Raw genomic sequence first — 20426 nt, 5'->3', positions numbered from 1 at the left:
CCTTTTTAGGGAATTTTGGAGAGGAGATCACGTTCAAGGGAGAAGCTATGGTCCCATTCCTGTAGTACCCAGTGAGACCTAGGCAAGCTCTCACATGGGTTTGAGTAGTAGGGGAGGCCCAGTTTTGCACAGCTTGTACTTTGCTGGGCAATGGCCTTATCTCACCTCCTCCTACCTCATGACCAAGGTAGGCCTCTTTACTCTAACCAATTTGACATTTGCTTGCCTTTATGGTCAGATGGGCCTGCTCAAGAGCCTGCAAAACATATCCCTGGTGATCAATATGTTCTTTACATGTAGGGCTGAACACTGCAGTGCCATCCAAGTATGCCATGCAAAAGTCCTCCATCCCAGTCAGAACTTGATTAGCCATCCTTTGAAATGTAGCAGGTGCATTCTTTAGTCCAAAAGGCATTACCTTAAACTGGCAGAGGCCTGCTGGGGTGGAAAATGCAGTTTTCTCCTTGGCATGGTCTGTCAGTGCTACTTGCCAAAAGCCTGAGGTTAGGTCAAATGTACCGAGGTACTTGGCTGAACCAAATCTATCCACCAGTTCATCTGTCCTTGGCAAAGGATGAGCATCAGTCTTGGTGACTGCATTTAGGGCTCTATAGGACACACAGAATCTCAACTCCTTGGATCCTGCTTTTGGTACTAGCACAACTGGACTAGACCATGGACTTGTAGATGGCTCTATAACCCCGAGATCAAGCATCTTGTTGACCTCTCCTTTGGTGTGGGACCTCACATGTTCTGACATTCTGTAACCTCTGCTTTTCACTGGTAAATAGGCACCAGTGAGAATATCATGCTTGCCCCAAGGGGTCAAGCCTGGTGATAGTGAAAACAGGGAGGCAAACTGATTCAACAGAGCTTTGCACTCCTCCTGTTGTTCAGAAGTCAGCTGAGAAGAGAGATTAACTCCTTCTATCTGTTCATCTAAAGGTTGGCCTCTGAGGAGGTCAGTTAGATTTTCACTCTCCTCTTCCTCTTGAGCTGAAGCTAGAAGCAAAGCTCCTACTTCTGGTCTCGAGACATAAGCCTTTAAACGATTGGTGTGAAAGACTCTGGGAGCCTCCTTAGGTCTGCCTAAGTCCACCAAATAGTTAATCTCTCCAAGTTTGCCCACAACCTTGAAGGGTCCTATCCATTTGTCCTGCAAGGCCCTCTGCCTTGTTGGCACCATAACAAATACAAGCTGGTCTTGAGTAAGCTCAACCACGTTGGCCATCTGATCATGCCAATGTTTGACCAGAGCCTGACCTGCTTTCAAGTTATCACTTGCTTCTGCCATTATGTGTGACATTCTCCTCCGGAGACCTATCACATAGTCAGTTACTCTGACTGGCTTGGGGGAAGGAGCACTGTCCAACCCCTCCTTGATCAGGGCCAATGGACCTCTGACTGGATGGCCATAGAGACGTTCAAAGGGACTGTAATCTACTCCCTCCTGAGGGACTTCTCTATATGCAAAGAGAAGGCATGGCAGTAGAAGGTCCCACTTTTTCTTAAGGGGTTCTTCTAGAGTACCTATCATGCTATTCATAGTACGATTAAACCTCTCTACCAGCCCATTTGTTTGTGGATGGTAGGCTGTAGAGAACTTGTAAGTGACACCACAGTTTTCCCACATGGCCTGCATGTAGTGGGACATAAAATTGGATCCCCTGTCGGATATCACTTCCTTAGGAAACCCTACTCTGATAAAAATACCAAGTAGAGCCTTAGCCACAGCCTGAGCCGTAACAGTTCTCATAGGTATGGCTTCTGGGTATCTTGTAGCATGGTCTATTACAACCCGGATAAACCTATTCCATGAAGATCTGGGAGGGTCAAGGGGACCGACAATGTCAATGCCCACCCTCTCAAAAGGAACTCCCACCACTGGGAGAGGCACCAAGGGTGCCACATTCTTGACTCCACTCTTGCCAGAGATTTGGCAAGTGTGACAGCTCCTACAGAATTTGTCAACTTCTGAACCCATCTTACGCCAGTAGAAGTAGAGAGAAAGCCTTTCCTTGGTCTTCTTGAAACTCAAGTGACCATCCAAAGGTATCTCATGGGCTAACTGTAGGAATTGGAGTCTGTTAGCAAGTGGCACAGCAATTCTTTTGCAGTCCCCAGGGATAGACTCAGTTGGTTCACTGTAGAAGAGGCCATCTTCCCAGCTTAACCTGTGCTTTCCAACTTCTTGCCCATTAAGTTGGTTAGCAGCCTGTTGTTGAAGACCTTCAAGAGTAGGATAATCTCTCTGTCCTTTGCTAAAGTATGCCCTGTTGGGTCCACCTTCTTCCAGTAAAGACTGCAGTTCAGGATGGTCAACAGTGTCAAGATCTCCAACTAAGACAGTGGGCCTCATTACGACCTCAGCGGTAGCCATGCCGCTATTGGCGGCATGGCTGCCGCCGAAATAGCGTCTGGGTCAGGGTTCGCAGAATGTGGAATTACCAGGCCATTCCGAGTTCGGAGGGCCCGGTAATTCCTCCCTCCAAGATCGCGGACCCGGACCTTCCCCATTCCCATTTCAGTCCCCATAGGGCTGAATGGGAATGGGAGAGGGAGCAAACAACTGGCCGATTACGAGTTGCCCGATGTTTGCTCCCTCTTCCCCTCGCGGGACCCGGTAAGCACGCCCAGTTTTACCAGGCATGCTTACCGTGTCCCGCGAGGGGACCTCGTAATGTGGCGTAATGTGGCAGAACGGGTTTAACGGGTCTGCATCCTTTTGCAGCATCCGTTAACCCGTTCCGCCAGGGTCGTAATGAGGCCCAGTGTCTTCTTCCAGATCTGATTCTTCAGATGCTGGCTCAATAACACGAGGTTGCACCTCACACTCTGCCTCAGCAGGTGGAGAAGTCACAGGTGTGCTCTTGAACAATCTTGGTGATGTCCTTGTTGGTAGTACAGGGGTGCTGTCTGACTTTTTCCTGGAGGTCTTGGGTTTCCCCTGTGCCTCATTCCTCCTAGAAATAGCAGTGAGCAATTCCTGTGGAGTGGGAGTGATAGTTTCCTCTATCAACTCCTCTGGAGAGCCTCTCAAGGTTCTCTCCCTTGCAGACCTACTGAGCTCCTGTTTCCTCTTACTGGGAGGCCTGTGGGTGCTTGACACAACTCCAAGAGTTTTAAGGTCATTACCCAACAGGACTCTCCCAGGCACTTCACTCTGCACACTAACAGGTATCTTGGCAGTCATATCATTACACTGGATGAGAGCTGGTAACTGGGGAAGCATTTGCACAGGGCCTCCAGCTAACTTGGTGAGGCGTTTGGGTGCCTTAGAAACACCCTCCACCTTAAAAAATGATTCATCCACCACATTAATGCTGGCTCCAGTGTCTCTGGTGGCAGGGGTTTCCTGACCATTCACAAGAACACTCTCTTTATAATACTCTTTAGTATTATCTGGGATGGAATTATAGACATCTAAATTACATTGTTGCCACAAGTCCAGGCACACTAAAGAAACACTAGCTGAGACTCTCATGGGTTCATCAGCCAGTAGGTGAAAATTTCCAATTGCCATAGATACGTCTTCCTCTGTGGATAAGGCTAAGGAGACAGTGTGGACCCCTGAAGGTTTACCCTTACATCTGGAGTCCCCTTTCACATGGTCAGTTGACCCACAAACATAACATTTCCCACATGTTTTCATGAATGGGGGTTTGTTCTGACCTCCATCTGGTTTGGGTCCAGATGGTGCACTAGCCTGATTTGGTTTCCCTTGTGGTTTACCCTTGTGTTGCTGTTTGTGGGCCTCTTTTGGATTGGAGGTATTCGATTTGAATTCTCTTTGTTGTCTTTCTTTGGCTGGGAGAAATGACAGTTGGTTCTTTTTACAGTTTATACAGGGTAAGTGGCAGTTACTCTGTTCATAAGTATTCCTAGAAGAGCTGTACATGTACTGTGTAGAAAATATTCATACTTGTAGTCTGTGTTCATGCATGTGGATGTGCATGAATCTGCAAGTAGAAATATCGGGCAGTTTTATAGTAGTTGTTGCTGTAGGTCTCTTTAGTGACAGCCAATTTGTACTGAGAGCGATCAATATTACATCTAAAGTGCTGATGTGTGATGATAGAGTTAGATGTAGAGTTCTGGGATGTGATCGGTGGATGATTGTGTGACTGTTTAACAGTAGCCAATGAGGAAATGGTGCAGAGAGTGAAGTGGAAAGGGTAGAAGGGCTGCCCCAGTGTTAAACGCTCCTCGGACACCACAGGTGTCCGCGAGCAGGGTGTGCCACATCCAGGGTTTCTCAGCAAATGCAGCATGGAAAGGGGACTGTAGGGATCAGCCAATCAGATGTTGAGGTTGTGGTTTGTGTTGAAAGAGGCTGTGTGTAGTGAAGAGGTGGAGAAAATCAGGGTGTTGGTGTAACGCTCACCTGATTCCCGCAGAGGCGCCGGTCTTGACTGGGTGAATGCCGTATCTTCAGAGGTGATGTGTAACACACGGTTGGCTCTTTGGGCTGGACCTCTGTGCACTGTATGTCTGACTCGAAGAGTAAGATGTCTTAGGTAAGTGAACGCCGAGCTCTCCATCTGCCTCGGGGCAGGGTGCCGTAACCAGTTCCTTCACTGGATAAGGGTGCAGGCCTCTTGACCTCAGAGGGCTGCTGTCCGTCGTTAACTGCACGAACGGTAAGTTCTGGGCGCTTCAAATGTCTTAAAAGTCTTTTGTAATGATATCTCTTGTTTTGCAGAGTTCCGGCGATGGCGGATGGCGGGCTGATGAGAGTTGAGGATCGAACCCGCGTGAGGAATAGAAGCGCCTGGAAGCACGTAGGTAAGCGCTTGTAGCCTGCTTCACGATGCGCACTAACTGTCCCTTTTATCTTGCAGGTACAAGTTCGGAGCTTTAGAGAAGCTGAAGGGTGCTGGAATACCCACTACATTCGGCGTGGGAAGGAGTAATGGCACGTGAGTAATAAAGTTGCCCAATGTCTTTAAACGCACCTTCTTTTGTCTTTCAGATGCGGGATGCAGCGCCGAAGGCCTCCGGAGCGTGCAAAGAGCTGGTAAGCTTTTGTCTTTCAGATGCCGGAATGCAGTGCGAAGACCTCCGGAACATGCGAAGAGTAGGTAAGCCTTTGTCTTTCAGATGCCGAAATGCAGCGCGAGGCGTTGGTGACAGCCGATGGACCAGGTAAGAGATGCGCTGCCACTGAAGACCGTAGTGCTAACCTGTTCTTTCTTTGTCTTTACAGGTGCTGCTGAAGACTGGATTCCAGGATGGTAAGCCTTTGTTTGCTTAGGCCCAGGATCAGAAGCAGAAGACACGATGAGCGTTCTGCTGCAGAGAATGCAGAATAACACAAAGCAAGATTCATCCATCGGGTGTGGTTTAAATAGCCTCCTGTAGTGCTTAGGTGTCTCCTTCCACAGCCACGCCTAGGTAAGAAAAGAGTTCCTGCTTTCCAGAAGAGTTCCAGTGTTCTGAACCTAGGGAGTGGCTCCTGCCCCACCCAACAGGAAAAGTAGTCCCAAACAGAAGAGGATCCGGGGTTCAACTGGCAGGTAAGTAAGCAGCATGGTCTGCTGCAGGTAAGTCCACCCATGCATTATGAGCCCGGCGCTTCCAGCGCTGGGACTGGGCATCTTTATGAGCCTGGTGCCACTGGCACCAGGACAGGGTCCAAAAGGTCCCAATTGGGACTGGCTGGCACTCGGAACCGGGGTTATGGGTCTGCTTCCAAGGGAGTTGGGCAGGTCCTGATCTTGTGGAAGCAGAGATCATGACAGCACCCCCCTCAAGGCCCCTCCCAAACCGGGCTTCTCCGGGGGTTTGGGCTTGTTAGGAAATGTTCGATGAAATCTTTCGATTAGACGAGGCGCGTGGACATATACTGCAGGTTCCAAGGATCTTTCTTGGGGACCGTAGCCTTTCCAGTCAATCAGGTAAAATAGTTTAGATTTGGAGATCTTGGAATCCAGGATGCTTTTGACTTCAAACTCGAGTTCTCCATCAACTAGAATAGGTTTTGGAGATGTAGTTAGTCGGGTTTGAGGTTGCACGGGTTTTAATAGAGAGACGTGGAAGACCGGATGTATCTTCATGTGAGGGGGCAAGTCCAACTTGACCGCTACTGGATTTACTATGGTAGTGATGGAATAGGGACCAAGGTATCTTGGGTTGAATGTGCATGGTCCTTTTAGAGGTAGATATTTGGTGGATAACCAGACTTGATCTCCTACTTGATATTGGGGGGCTTCCTTCCGATGTTGGTCTGCTCCTTTCTTGTATTGTTCTTTAGCCCTTTGAAGGTGAGAAACGGCTTCCTTAAAGGCTTGGGTGATTGTAGAATGGAGGTGGTCTACTGCTGGTGTTCCAAGATCTTGGAGTGGATCCAACTCCGAGGTTCGAGGGTGACTACCGTATAAAAGAAAAAACGGGGTCTTCCCAGTTCCCGAGTGGACAGAGTTATTGTAGGCATATTCGGCTATCCAAAGGATATCTTTCCAAGTTTTTTCAGTTTGTTGTAGCATGCAGCGCAAATACTGTTCCAGAGTTTGATTGGTCCTCTCGGTTTGTCCGTCGGTTTGAGGGTGGTGGCTGGTCGAAAGTCTCACATCAATTTGAGCCGACCGACAGCAACTTCGCCAAAAATGAGAAATAAATTGACTACCTCGATCCTAAATTAGAACTGAAGGAAAACCGTGCAGTCGGACGATGTTTTCGAGAAATTCTCGGGCCAGAGTTGCTGCTGTTGGTAAGCCTTTGAGTGGAATGAAATGCGCCATCTTGGAGAATAGGTCCACGATTACTAGGATCGTATAAAGTCCATAGAAAGCGTATGCCAAGGGCGAGGCGGGATGTCAATAGGGCGTAAGAGGCCGGCTGGTTTTTCCTTTTGACTCTTGTTTTGGGCGCATACTCCACAGGACATTATAAAGTCTCTGATATCTTTTTTCCAAGACGGCCACCAGAAGTAGCGCTTGATCTTTTCCGAGGTCTTGGTCATACCGGGATGTCCTTCCATTAAAGAATCGTGATAACAAGAGATTACCTTTTTCTGTAAATCTGTGCTGGGCAGGTATAACCGTTCTTGGAAATATAATAGGTTGTCCTTCACCGTAAAGTCCTTTCCCTGCAGATGCCAATTCTGTATGTCTGCTGGAGTTACCAGTAGCCTGGCTTTATCCTTAACTTCCTCTATGGATTGTGTGGCGATTACACCTAGAATTCTTTGTTCGGGAATGATAGGTACAGGTTTAGGATTGATCAAATGTTCTTCCACTCCCATCCGAGAAAGGGCATCAGCTTTACCGTTTTTTGTACCAGGTCGATAGGTAATTATGAAGTCAAACTCGGCAAAGAATAGTGCCCAACGGAGTTGCCTAGAGGATTGAGCTTTTGCGGTTTTCAAATATTGCAGGTTTCGGTGATCTGTAATCACAGTAACGGTGTGTCGGGCCCCCAGAAGATAATGCCGCCAAGCCTTAAAGGCGGACTTGATAGCTAGAAGTTCCTTATCAGTAATAGTGTAATTGATTTCAGGAGGCGAGAATTTGCGGGACCAAAATGACACGGGATGCAACTGATTGGTTACTGGGTCCTTTTGTGATAGAACTGCCCCCATGGCAAGGCTCGAAGCATCAGTTTCAACAATGTAGGGGAGTTCTGGGCGAGGATGTTTTAAGATCGGTGCAGAGATAAATCTAGTCTTCAAATTCTGGAAAGCTTGTTCCGCCTCGGTAGACCATTCAAAACGTTTGTTTTGCTTTAACAAGGCGGTGATGGGCTGGACTATTCGAGAGAATTCGGGGATAAACCTGCGGTAAAAGTTAGCGAAGCCTAACATGCTTTGAACACCTTTTACGGAGGATGGCGATGGCCATTTGAGAATTGCATCGACCTTCTTTGAATCCATACGCACTCCGCTAGGTGATAATATGAATCCCAAGAATTCAACTTCAGTCACGTTGAAAACACATTTTTCCAACTTAGCGAAAAGTTTGTGTTGACGCAATCTCTCGAGGACCATTTTCACGTGCTTCCGATGTTCAGTTTCCGATGAAGAATAAATGAGGATGTCGTCAATGTAAACAACAACACACACATCTATGAGCTCTCTGAGGACATCGTTCATAAAATATTGAAAGGCGGCCGGGGCATTGCAAAGTCCGAAGGGCATGACCTGATATTCAAATAGCCCATACTTGGTGCGGAAGGCCGTCTTCCATTCATCGCCCTCTTTTACTCGTACCAAGTGGTAGGCTCCTCTAAGATCCAGCTTTGTATATATGCATGCTTTTCTGACTTGGTCCAGGAGTTCAGGGATCAAAGGTAACGGATATCTATTCTTAACGGTGATCTGGTTCAGGGCGCGATAATCTATACAAGTTCTAAGGTCCCCTTCTTTTTTTGGAACGAAGAACAAAGCTGAGGAAGCAGGGGACTTGGAAGGACGAATAAACCCATTCGCTAGGTATTGATCCAGGTATTGTCGGAGGTGAAGATTCTCAGGCTCGGTGAGGGCATAAATTCTACTACAAGGAGGAGTAGATCCAGGTATCAGGTCTATCTGGCAGTCATAAGACCTATGAGGAGGTAGAGAGTTAGCCTGATCCTTCCGGAAAACATCTTGGAATTCTAGGTATTCAGGAGGTAACTGGGGAGCCTCCGAGGAAATTGCTGCCAGTGCAACACCAGGTCGAGGGTGACAAGTAGAGACACATTCTGGAAACTGAACCGTTCTTGCTCGCCAATCGATCTGAGGATTGTGCTTCTCTAACCAAGGAATTCCTAGAATAATCTGGAACTGAGGGGCCTTGATCACATCGAACACGATCTTCTCATGGTGTCCATCTTGACTTACTAGCGGCACTTCTTGGGTGGTATGCGTTACTGGTCCGGAGGCTATCTCCGTACCATCCACCGTAGTAATGACGTCCTTTACAGCCTTCGGACAAAGAGTCAGATTCATCCTCAAAACCATTTCATGATCCACATAATTGCCAATGGCACCGCTGTCGACGTAAGCTTCAATCGCATGTAATCGATCCGGATGTTCAGGGCTAATGAGGACCATAGGTATCACGAAATGCGAGGTCACGGAACTGGTTTTAACGCTCGGCAAGAGGACCTCTATTCTTGTCGGGCGAGGTCGTTTCCCTGCTCAGAGTTTGTGACCCTGGTAACTGCAGCTCCTACTGCCTTCTTGGCTGGTTTCACCGGACAGTCTCGAAGAAAGTGCCCCGAGTTTCCGCAATAGAGGCATAATTGCAGCTGTTTTCTCCTTTCCCTCTCCTTTTGTGTTAGTGGTCCTTTCAGGCCCCCTATTTGCATGGGTTCCCCGGAGTCTACGCCTTTGGTAGGAGTTGGTGGTTTGGAAAATACTCAAGCATCAAACTTGGAACGATCGGCCTTCCTGTTCTGCAGTCTGTGGTCAATTTGAACAACTAAGTCAATATAGTCCGAACAGTCTTGCGGGGGATTCACTACTTGGGCTAACACATCTTTGAGCTCTCCACGTAGACCTCTATAAAACAGTGTAATCCTTTTGTCCTCAGGCCATCGAGTTTCCACTATCAGTCTGTTGAAAGACGCAATATAAGCCAAAAGGTCTTGATTACCCTGTCGCAATGAAAGGAGCTCATTGTCCAAGGCCTGCCCCTGTGAATGTCTTGCAAACATTTTTTCCATACTGAGCTGAAAAGCTTGAAAATCATGGAGAACCGGATCATCTTGATTAACTAGAGGGATCAACCAGTCTGCCGCATTGCCACTAAGGTACGAAAGCATGAAAGCTACCTTAGCTTGATCAGTTGGAAAGGCTGCTGGCCGGCATAAGAAGTGCAACCGGCACTGATTAATGAATACTGCAAACCTCTTTGGGTCACCAGAAAATCGTTCGGGCGGAGCCAGAGGTACATTCCCAGGTAGGTTGATCTGCACTGGGTTCGTAGAGGATGTTGAAGGAAGATTTGCCCCTGATGCGGGTAATGGAGTTTGTCCGTCTTGTGACTGTAGCAATTGTCTAGCGAGATCGTCTGTTCGCTCCTTGGAAATAATCAGTTCCCTTCTTAGAGCATTCATTTCCTGACGGGCTGCATGCACTTCTGCTCTTAGTTCCCCAAGTAACTGCGCTAGTTGGTCGGTATCCGAGGTTTCCATAGCGCCTGGGTGGGAGTTTTGCGGTAGGCTTTGTGTTCTGTAACGCTCACCTGATTCCCGCAGAGGCGCCGGTCTTGACTGGGTGAATGACGTATCTTCAAAGGTGATGTATAACACACGGTTGGCTCTTTGGGTTGGACCTCTGTGCACTGTATGTCTGACTCGAAGAGTAAGATGTCTTAGGTAAGTGAACGCCGAGCTCTCCATCTGCCTCGGGGCAGGGTGCCGTAACCAGTTCCTTCACTGGATAAGGGTGCAGGCCTCTTGACCTCAGAGGACTGATGTCCATCGTTAACTGCACGAACGGTAAGTTCTGGGCGCTTCAAATGTCTTAAAAGTCTTTTGTAATGATATCTCTTGTTTTGCAGAGTTCCGGCGATGGCGGATGGCGGGCTGATGAGAGGTGAGGATTGAACCCGCGCGAGGAATAGAAGCGCCTGGAAGCACGTAGGTAAGCGCTTGTAGCCTGCTTCACGATGCGCACTAACTGTCCCTTTTATCTTGCAGGTACAAGTTCGGAGCTTTAGAGAAGCTGAAGGGTGCTGGAATACCCACTGGATTCGGCGTGGGAAGGAGTAATGGCACGTGAGTAATAAAGTTGCCCAATGTCTTTAAACGCACCTTCTTTTGTCTTTCAGATGCGGGATGCAGCGCCGAAGGCCTCCGGAGCGTGCGAAGAGCTGGTAAGCTTTTGTCTTTCAGATGCCGGAATGCAGTGCGAAGACCTCCGGAACATGCGAAGAGTAGGTAAACCTTTGTCTTTCAGATGCCGGAATGCAGAGCGAGGCGTTGGTGACAGCCGATGGACCAGGTAAGAGATGCGCTGCCACTGAAGACCGTAGTGCTAACCTGTTCTTTCTTTGTCTTTACAGGTGCTGCTGAAGACTGGATTCCAGGATGGTAAGCCTTTGTTTCCTTAGGCCCAGGATCAGAAGCAGAAGACACGATGAGCGTTCTGCTGCAGAGAATGCAGAATAACACAAAGCAAGATTCATCCATCGGGTGTGGTTTAAATAGCCTCCTGTAGTGCTTAGGTGTCTCCTTCCACAGCCACGCCTAGGTAAGAAAAGAGTTCCTGCTTTCCAGAAGAGTTCCAGTGTTCTGAACCTAGGGAGTGGCTCCTGCCCCACCCAACAGGAAAAGTAGTCCTAAACAGAAGAGGATCCGGGGTTCAACTGGCAGGTAAGTAAGCAGCATGGTCTGCTGCAGGTAAGTCCACCCAAGCATTATGAGCCCGGCGCTTCCAGCGCTGGGACTGGGCATCTTTATGAGCCTGGTGCCACTGGCGCCAGGACAGGGTCCAAAAGGTCCCAATTGGGACTGGCTGGCACTCGGAACCGGGGTTATGGGTCTGCTTCCAAGGGAGTCGGGCAGGTCCTGATCTTGTGGAAGCAGAGATCATGACAGTTGGTGGTTGGAGATATGTTTGTATATGGTTTGGAGCAGTATGCTAAATGTAGGAATGTGGCAAACAATGTTGATGTTAAAGGAGTGGAGGTGGTGTGGAGCACTGTGCCTGGTTTTAATGTGCAGGGAATTGTTCAAGTTTGTGGAGATATGGGCAGGGTAAACATTCCACATGTCATTGTTTTGCACTGTGGTGCTTTGTATTTGGGGTATGCCAGTGCCCCTACTTTGTTGGTAGATTTGGAATATTTGGTTCAGGCAGTAATGAAAATACTTCCAAATGTCAAGGTTATTTTTTCTGGTTTAGTACCTAGGGCAATATGGGACAATAGTTTTGTTTTTTGTCCTCAGCAGGTGGAAAGAAGAAGATGTAGGGTGCGGTTTATTGGGGTAGGTCGCAGGCCTTCTCATTCTCTGTTTTACAGCAATGTTGGTATCATTATATTTGACCCATCCACACTTCTTTTCTATATATGCAGTTTAGTTACATGCATTGATTGTGGCTCCTGCGTGGTTGATTGTGCCTACTGTTGTGAAGGTTTTCTTAACAAGTGATAGTTTACCATGTGTAAATCCAGTTAGCTTGCAGTTGTTTTTGGTACCATCTGCATTTTAACGTGAAAGCATTACTATTATGTATTTACTATGTGTCTGTATTTGTAAGGTGGCAAGACGCTCACACCGTTCATCTGGTTAGTAACCGAAAGTGGGATAGTACAAAAACACCTGTGCAAATTATCGGCCTCTAATATATAACTGCGGTCATTGGGGTCAGGGTCCACGGCGTGGCCGAAGGGGGTTGCAGCAGGGTTTGCTCGGGTATTATCCTACGAGCACATTTTGTCCGGGCTCTCGAGACTTGCTCCTTTCAAAAATGTTTACATGATTTGCTGTGTGAAGAGGAGATCGGATGAGGTCACAGGTGGTGTGGCCTGACTGTGGGAGTCGCTAGGAGAGTGAGAAGTTCTTCAGAGGAACAAAATAAATCTGTAGAAATGCCACCCGCATTGGTGAATGGTAGCAAACAATTCATATGTTTTTCCAAAATATTTGTAATGCCACTGTGGTCTGAAGGGCTATCGGCTCCCATTCTAAGTGAAGGTCAACGCGGTCGAATTTTTGATCCTAGCTGAGCAAACCTACGCATGGTACACAGTATAAGGTTCAATTGTTTTTTGACCTTGAAGCAAAGGGAGGATTCCAAAAGGAATGCATGAAGGGAGGGATGTAAGACTGTCAAATATGATAATGTTCACTATTCAAAAATTGGACAAAGGAACATGTAATTTCATTTTATGAACTGAGTGTCTTCGTTACACCGATAGAATGGAAATGCCGAATATTATGTAAGTTTTACTTTGGACGATTGTATACACAAACTAGTCAAATTATCATTAGGTGACCATGATTGGTGGGTTACATGGTATTGTGTGTGTAGTTTGTTTTGTCCTGGGCACATGGGCAGTGCAGCATCGAGATGCGTGTAGTCAGTAGTGGGTACCCCCAGGTTCCACTAACGCGTAATTCAACGCTAATATTTAATGAAAATTCCATCTATGTGTTCTTCTTGGCTTTATCTTGCTCCCTGATTGCAGCGTCAGCCTCTGCATCCCATTTCGAGCTGACCATACTGTAAAGACTGGAGGGGGTGTCTGTACTTCTGCTCTCTATATGCTAGAGGAGAGGCACAGAGGACCCCAGCCAAGATTCTCTATTATTGGTATCGTGGTCGAGCAATCAAGGCCTAGCTTCTCAGGAGGTGATGCAGGCTGGTTCTTAAGTACAGTGTAGTCCCCAAGCCCCCACAAAGGAATGTCCACATACTGTATTGGTTAAAACACAGTCTTTATATAATTAATATTCAAGGTTATGTACACTATCACAATAACTCACTTTGTGCCCAGAAAATCAACAATGGTAAATATATACAGTTCTACAGTGGTACCACAAATATTATCAGATCTCATTAAAGTGCATCAACTATACTGTCAAAATGTCAAACAGATCAAATAAAGAGGAAACCAGCAGTAGAGAGAGGAAGGAAAGCAAGATGGTTGAACAATTGGCAGAATACCGGCCTCTACCAATTAGGCACAGTTCTGTGTGGAAATCCCCCCATTTGGGAAACCTGTAAAGCAAAGATGTATCACAAGCCCAGTCCATATATTGTTCTATGAGTCTTATTTCCCTCTACAATAGTTCTACAGCCCCAATGTACCTGGAATCGGAGCGTTTGTCGATGGGAAATCGACGGCTTTTCTTGAGTGCCCTTCCTTTAAGGCAGGAGTCACGGGTCATTGAACGTCTGATGGAGAACAGGGTGAACTAAGGCAGTGAAGTGGCAGATTCATCCTAGCGGTGTTCGTTGACGACGGAGCGTTGGTGTCCTGCAAGGAAGAGGCATGCGGGGCACCTCTCGGTGAGGGTAGTTCTGGACCACAAAGAGATGTTGAAGAACTGTGGCCCAGCAAGGGCGTCAAGTCGTCGGTGTCTCTGTGGTCTTTAAGTGGTGGGAAACCCAACGGTGGATGCTCCTCGGTACTCCGACTGTCGGGCCTTCTCCAGCGGAATAAAGCATGTGGTGGTACAGACGAGAGCGTCCTTGGCTCAAATTAAGTGCTTAGGCAAACGGGATCACAGCGGCTCCAGTCGGCGACGACGGTCTTCGACAGTGGCGGACAACAGTCCGGGCGCTTCTCTTTGGGATTCCGCGGCAGTCCCCGTCTCCGGTCAGCAGCCTGTCATAGGTCTGTCTACCAGGGAGCTTTGGCAAAGATCAGCTGGTGCACGATGGTCCCTCGTAGCTTGGGAAGAGGGCGCCTTACCAGGTCCTCTCTGGGTCAGTCCTTGGAGACACAGCAACTTTCAGATCGACGAAGTAGAGCAGCAGCAAGACTTCTCTTCCATCAGGGTTTGAAGGTTAAGCTTCAGTTTGACTTCAGATTCTGAACATGAATTCTAGCAGTGAGAGGCTCCCAGATATACTAGTTGATCTCCCATTAATTCTGCTGGGTCATACTCAGGCAACCAATCGGTCAGAAGGGCATTCATGCAGCAGGCAGCCAATCAGGTGCATAGTGCATTCAGGCCATTCACTTCTATCCAGAACTCACAACAAGTTATGTGTATTGGGACAAGTTCCAAGCCATTCAACACTCCACACTGCATTCATACCAGTTTTGGGCAGGGCTGTCTCAGTCATTGTGTCAAACACCAGATACTAGACACCCACAACACAGAATGCGTATTTGTCACACACTCCATTCACCCAGGTTCCACCCACAGGCGTACCGTCATTGGGAAGGCTCCAGCCAGTCTGGCCTGGACTTCACAACAACACCATATATGGAACTTCCACCCAACAGCCGGTCAGGGGGAAGGGACAGAGTCAGGGCTTCCCATGACTTTGGGAAAACAACGTAACAGGCAATAGAAAGCAAGAGGCCATGGGGGCCATCTTGTTTCCTATCAGGAATCAACTGATTCCAATGGCAGGGCCTGGGTATCCCAAAATGGAGGATACTCAGAGCACCTGTCAAATTCAGCATGGAGCTGCCACCAGCCCATAGCCTGCTGTGTGGGGCACATAAAGGTGCCCACAAACATATACTAGGGGCACAGGGTTGTACCCCCACCCATGGGTGTCATAAGGGTATCCCATGGGTCTGTACACCAAACCAAAAGAGAGAGCTGCACCGCCAGGAGTCCCAGGTGAACTCCTGCGTGGAAAACATGACAGAACACATGATAAAAAGCAGTAAAAGAAAAGGATACGGAGGCCCGGTCCCTCCGATGCATTTCCAGCATCACACATACCCCATAGCAGTAACTTTTGAAGCAAATTGAAGAGTACTTTGCATGTTTTTCCGTCTGAGTTAGCATTGTTTCATGTCCGTGTTTATCAATAGTTGTAAGAGGAGGCCAAATTAATGGTTAAAATGATAAAATGTAATAAAGATCGGTTACTGAGACACATTTCTGTTATCTTGTTTTTAAAAAGCTACATCTTGGCTTTTTGTGATTGTCATGGATTCCAGATACCAACTGACGTTTTTTTTTAACCATCAGCTACAAATACACGTGAATGGGTGGATCACAGTGATGCTTTTGTGGGACGATCGCCACAGGCCCATATGCCGTTATGCCATACCAGCAATAACGAGCAACTTGACATTGTTTGCGGTGGCCTAGTGGCAAGTTCATGCCAACGCCTTGCGATTCACAGTGCGTCCAATGCGCTTCTTATACCCAAAAGGAACACTGTGTGGCTCACAATAAACATTTGTGGATCGAGAACAAAGAAAAAATTACCTATTTGCTTGAATATGGCAATCGCCGGATGTTCTCGGAGCCTTTATTGTGAAATAAAAGTACTTTACAAATTGTACAGTTTTGCTATTTCCTTTAAAAGTATGGTTTTATATTTAAAATTGGGATGTGCTGTGTTGTGAGATGATGTTTTACTTTCCCAGCACATACTCGTATTTGTATGTATTGTAGTCTCGTTATGGTTTGTGTGTAGTAGAACAATTATGCAGAAAGGGAGGCATTGTTAGGTACTTATTACATGTTTCACACTATCAAAAACTCTGAAATGAAAGCATTCATCATATTACTATCCAACATGGAAGGTTTTGAATATTGCACCTCTATGGCGCATGCTATTGAGAATGCCTACGTGGGTACATGAGTGCGTTCATTTACTGGAAAGAACTTTGTAATGCAATGGTGTTGATATTCCGGGTTCTGCGTCAAGTAACGGTATCACGTAGGTGATGATTGGGTGCGTTTTACTACGCTGTATAGTAATGTCCTGGAGATAGGTGAGGTGGAGAATATCATTAGGTTTGGTGATGTCAGCCTCAGAGGCGGGGCATATGAATTAGTGTCACCAGGGCAGTCCACCTTGGGTGATGCAGCAACGGATAAGATTATCACAAGATGGCCGCACCCTGGTGCCTGATTTTGCATGTGTAAAAAAGAGGAAAATTACGGTAAGGTGAATAGGAAATGTTTGTACGATCGATTAATGTATGCTTAGAAGCACATGCCCGAACACTTAGGAAAATAATATTTCTGAGTGCACAATTCTTTTAATAGATCCATTTTTTGCTGCATTCGCTGCAGATGATTTTCTAAGGTCTGTTTCAGTATTATTTTTAATGTCTGTATGGTGTGTTTAAAAAAATATTTGGTAAGTACACATAAAGTAATGGGTAATAATTTGTTTATATAGAGAAGTGTAGTGTCTTCCATTAGTATCAATGTTTCCACTTATTTCATCACAAGGAAAATGTTCTTCCAGCTATTCCAACGTAGTAGACATTTCTATATATAATTTAAATATATATTTTATTTTTACTGTACCTAATACAGAAAGTTTATAAATATATAAAATAAATGCTGTCTAGTCACTAGTTTGTTGCTAAATTTTGGTGTTACTGCTGCGTACTTGTTCTGCTGATTTTTGCTCTGCAGTTTGTGTGAGGTAATTCTGTTGGAGGCATAATTATTTTGTTTTGGTATATTGCATTATGTTGCATATGTTATGTAATTGGAAGGTTGGTGTGTTACATATAGAGATTCCACTTCTTATGTATTATTGAATGTAATGTATTTTGGTGCTTTTTTAACATGTTTGGTGTTATTATTGTATGATACAATAATGTAAGATACCCCCTGAGTTTTTGCAGTTTTGATGGGGACCGCGTCTGTCCGTGGACATGCACAAGGTCCGCGGGGATCAAAATTACTAGCGTGGCAGGGGGTTCAGTATTTTCTATGTTATATGTATGTAAGTCAAGGGAGTCTTAGTAAACATTTATAACATTTACATTATCTATATCTATATTCAGTTATATATATAATATGGTTAAGTTGCGCTACTAAAAACCTATGAAATTGAGTGAAAAAAACGTTGTTAAAGGGATGTTATGGTTCCAAGTAAAACCGAAAAACCCCAGAAATTCGCCGGTTATGGTAAGCTAAGCAACCATAACTCGCGCCACCACCGTGCACTGCTAAGACTAACACCCAGGACATCAAAGCTGACATCACAAATGTCATTGATGACATCACAGTTCTAGTTCCCTCTTTTTTTGTGCACTGACATATGTAGGGCAGGTGGTTTTCTTCACTAACAGCCAGCAACTAAACATGCAACAGGTACTATGTTTGTAGATTTTACCTTTCTCATATATTGTTACACTGCTTTCCTTAGGGTGCAGGCACATCATATGATATATATACAAAGGAGAAGAAGGAAGCCTGAAACACAGCAATCATTTCCGTGCATGAAGTTAATTAGTGAGGTTATGAATACTGTCTGGTAATAGTGCTGGTGTTTTGCTTATTTTACTTTCCCAGCACATACACGTATTTGTATGCATTGTAGTCTCGTTATGGTTTGTGTGTAGTAGAACAATTATGCAGAAAGGGAGGCATTGTTAGGTACTTATTACATGTTTCACACTATCAAAAACTCTGAAATGAAAGCATTCATCATTTTACTATCCAACATGGAAGGTTTTGAATATTGCACCTCTATGGCACATGCTGTAGAGAATGCCTATGTGGGTACATGAGTGCATTCATTTACTGGAAATAACTGTGTAATGCAATGGTGTTTATAGCAATGCAGTGCTTAATGAAGTATTTGCTGAATGATAGTTCTTCCAAAGATCTCTGACATTTTTCTGCCAACATTATAATGACAATCCTGTGTGGAGGCTGAGCATGAAAACTAAATGCACATGTGATGTCATCAGCGATGTCATCAATGACATTTGTGATGTCATCTTTGATGTCCTGGGTGTTAGTCTTAGCAGTGCACGGTGGAAGCGCAAGTTATGGTTGCTTAGCTTGCCATAACTGGCGAATTTTTGGGTTTTTTCGGTTTTACTTGGGACCATAACGTCCCTTTAACAATGTTTTTTTCACTGAATTTCATAGGTTTTTAGTAGCTCAACTTAAACATAATGTCCCTTTAACAAAGTTTTTTTCACTGAATTACATGGCCACATTAGTGGCCATGTAGTTATGGTTAAGTTGGTGTTTCCATAGGAAGAGCACTTTTTGGGTGGCTTATAACTTCGCTCCCCCTGGACGAATCCTCACCAAACTTTGCAAAAAAAGTATATGGCCCACTCTGAATTTTCTTGCAAAGTTTGGTGAGGATTCGTCCAGGGGGGAAAAGTTATAGGGGGGGTCCCAAAATTTATTTTTTTCCCATAGACTGAATGGGAAAAAATGTGTACTCGTGCCTACAGCCCAAACCGCTGAACAGATTTTCACTAAATTTGGACCAGGAGCAGCGGCTTGGTCCCGAAAGCGTGCTTTTGCAAATTTGGTGAAAATCTGTCCAGTAGTTTTTTTTTAAAATGACCAAAAAGTAGGTAAAACAAAATTAGTGATATCTGTGTTCGGTCCGCGGACATACTTCCCTGTTCGCTCCGCGGACAGTGTCCTGATTGGCCGAGTGGCTTACGTCATGTCTGCGGACATATGGCATGTTTGCTGATTGGACGGTGTTAAGCGTGAAGCGCGTCAGTTTTTTGGTAGTGCCCGCCATCTTGGATTCGCGGACGTCCGCGGACAGCGCAGTGAAAGTTTGTTTGAAATGTGTATTTAGTAGAGTGTGTTGTTGTGTGGGAGTGTTTGGGGAGGATGGGAGGGTTTGAGATAGGTTAAATGTTGGGCTTTTTTATGTGGTGGACGTTCTTTTTGTGTTCGATTTGTCTGCGGACATCACGGGTGTTCTGAAATGTTCTAAATAAACTGAATGGGTGGTGTTCTGAGGACTCAAAATGTGTCCGTTTTGTTCGCAAGTAAGCTGAAACTGTTCCAAGGACACTTGCGGTGTCCTGAAATGTTCGCAAATAAACAAAATGGGGGTGTTCTGAGGACGCTGTCCATATTGTTCGTTGTCAAGTTGAAAGTGTTCTAAGAACTCTCGGGGTGTCCTGAAATGTTCGTAGGGGGTGTCCTGAAGACGCTGTCCGTATTGTTCTCTGGCAAGTTGAAAGTGTTCTAAGAATGCTCGCGGTGTCCTGAAATGTTTGGAAATAAAAAAATGGGGGTGTTCTGAGTACACTGCACGTATTGTTCGTTGTCAAGTTGAAAGTGTTCTAAGAACTCTTGCGGTGTCCTGAAATGTTCGTAGGGGGTGTCCTGAAGACGCTATCCGTATTGTTCTGTGGCAAGTTGAAAGTGTTCTAAGAACTCTCATGGTGTCCTGGAATGTTCGCAAATAAACAAAATGGGGGTGTGTTCTAAGAACTCACGCGATGTCCTCAAATGTTCGTAGGGGTGTCCTGAAGATGCTGTCCGTATTGTTCTGTGGCAAGCTGAATGTGTTCTAAGAACTCTCGCTGTGTCCTGAAATATTTGCAGATAAACAAAATGGGGGGTGTTCTAAGAACTCACGTGGTGTCCTCAAATGTTCATACGGGGTGTCCTGAAGACGCTGTCCATTTTGTTCTGTGGCAAGCTGAATGTATTCTAAGAACTCTCGGGGTGTCCTGAACTGTTCGCAGGTAAACAAAATGGGGGTGTGTTCTAAGAACTCATGCGGTCTCCTCAAATGTTCGTAGGGGGTGTCTTGAAGACGCTGTCCGTATTGTTCTGTGGCAAGCTGAATGTGTTCTAAGAACTCTCGCGGTGTCCTGAAATGTTCGCAAATGAAGAAAATGGGGCTGTGTTCTAAGAACTCTTGCAGTGTCCTGAAATGTTCGGAAATAAAAAAAATGGGGGTGTTCTGAGGACACTGTCCGTATTGTTCGTTGTCAAGTTGAAAGTGTTCTAAGAACTCGCGCGGTGTCCTGAAATGTTCACAAATGACGAAAATGGAACTGTGTTCTAAGAACTCTCGCGGTGTCCTGAAATGTTCGGAAATAAAAAAAAAA

This window comes from Ambystoma mexicanum, chromosome 6p (genome assembly GCF_040938575.1).
Source record: "Ambystoma mexicanum isolate Mex_15411 chromosome 6p, UKY_AmexF1_1, whole genome shotgun sequence".
NCBI classification, from domain to species: domain Eukaryota; kingdom Metazoa; phylum Chordata; class Amphibia; order Caudata; family Ambystomatidae; genus Ambystoma; species Ambystoma mexicanum.
This window is presented reverse-complemented; position numbering follows the sequence as displayed.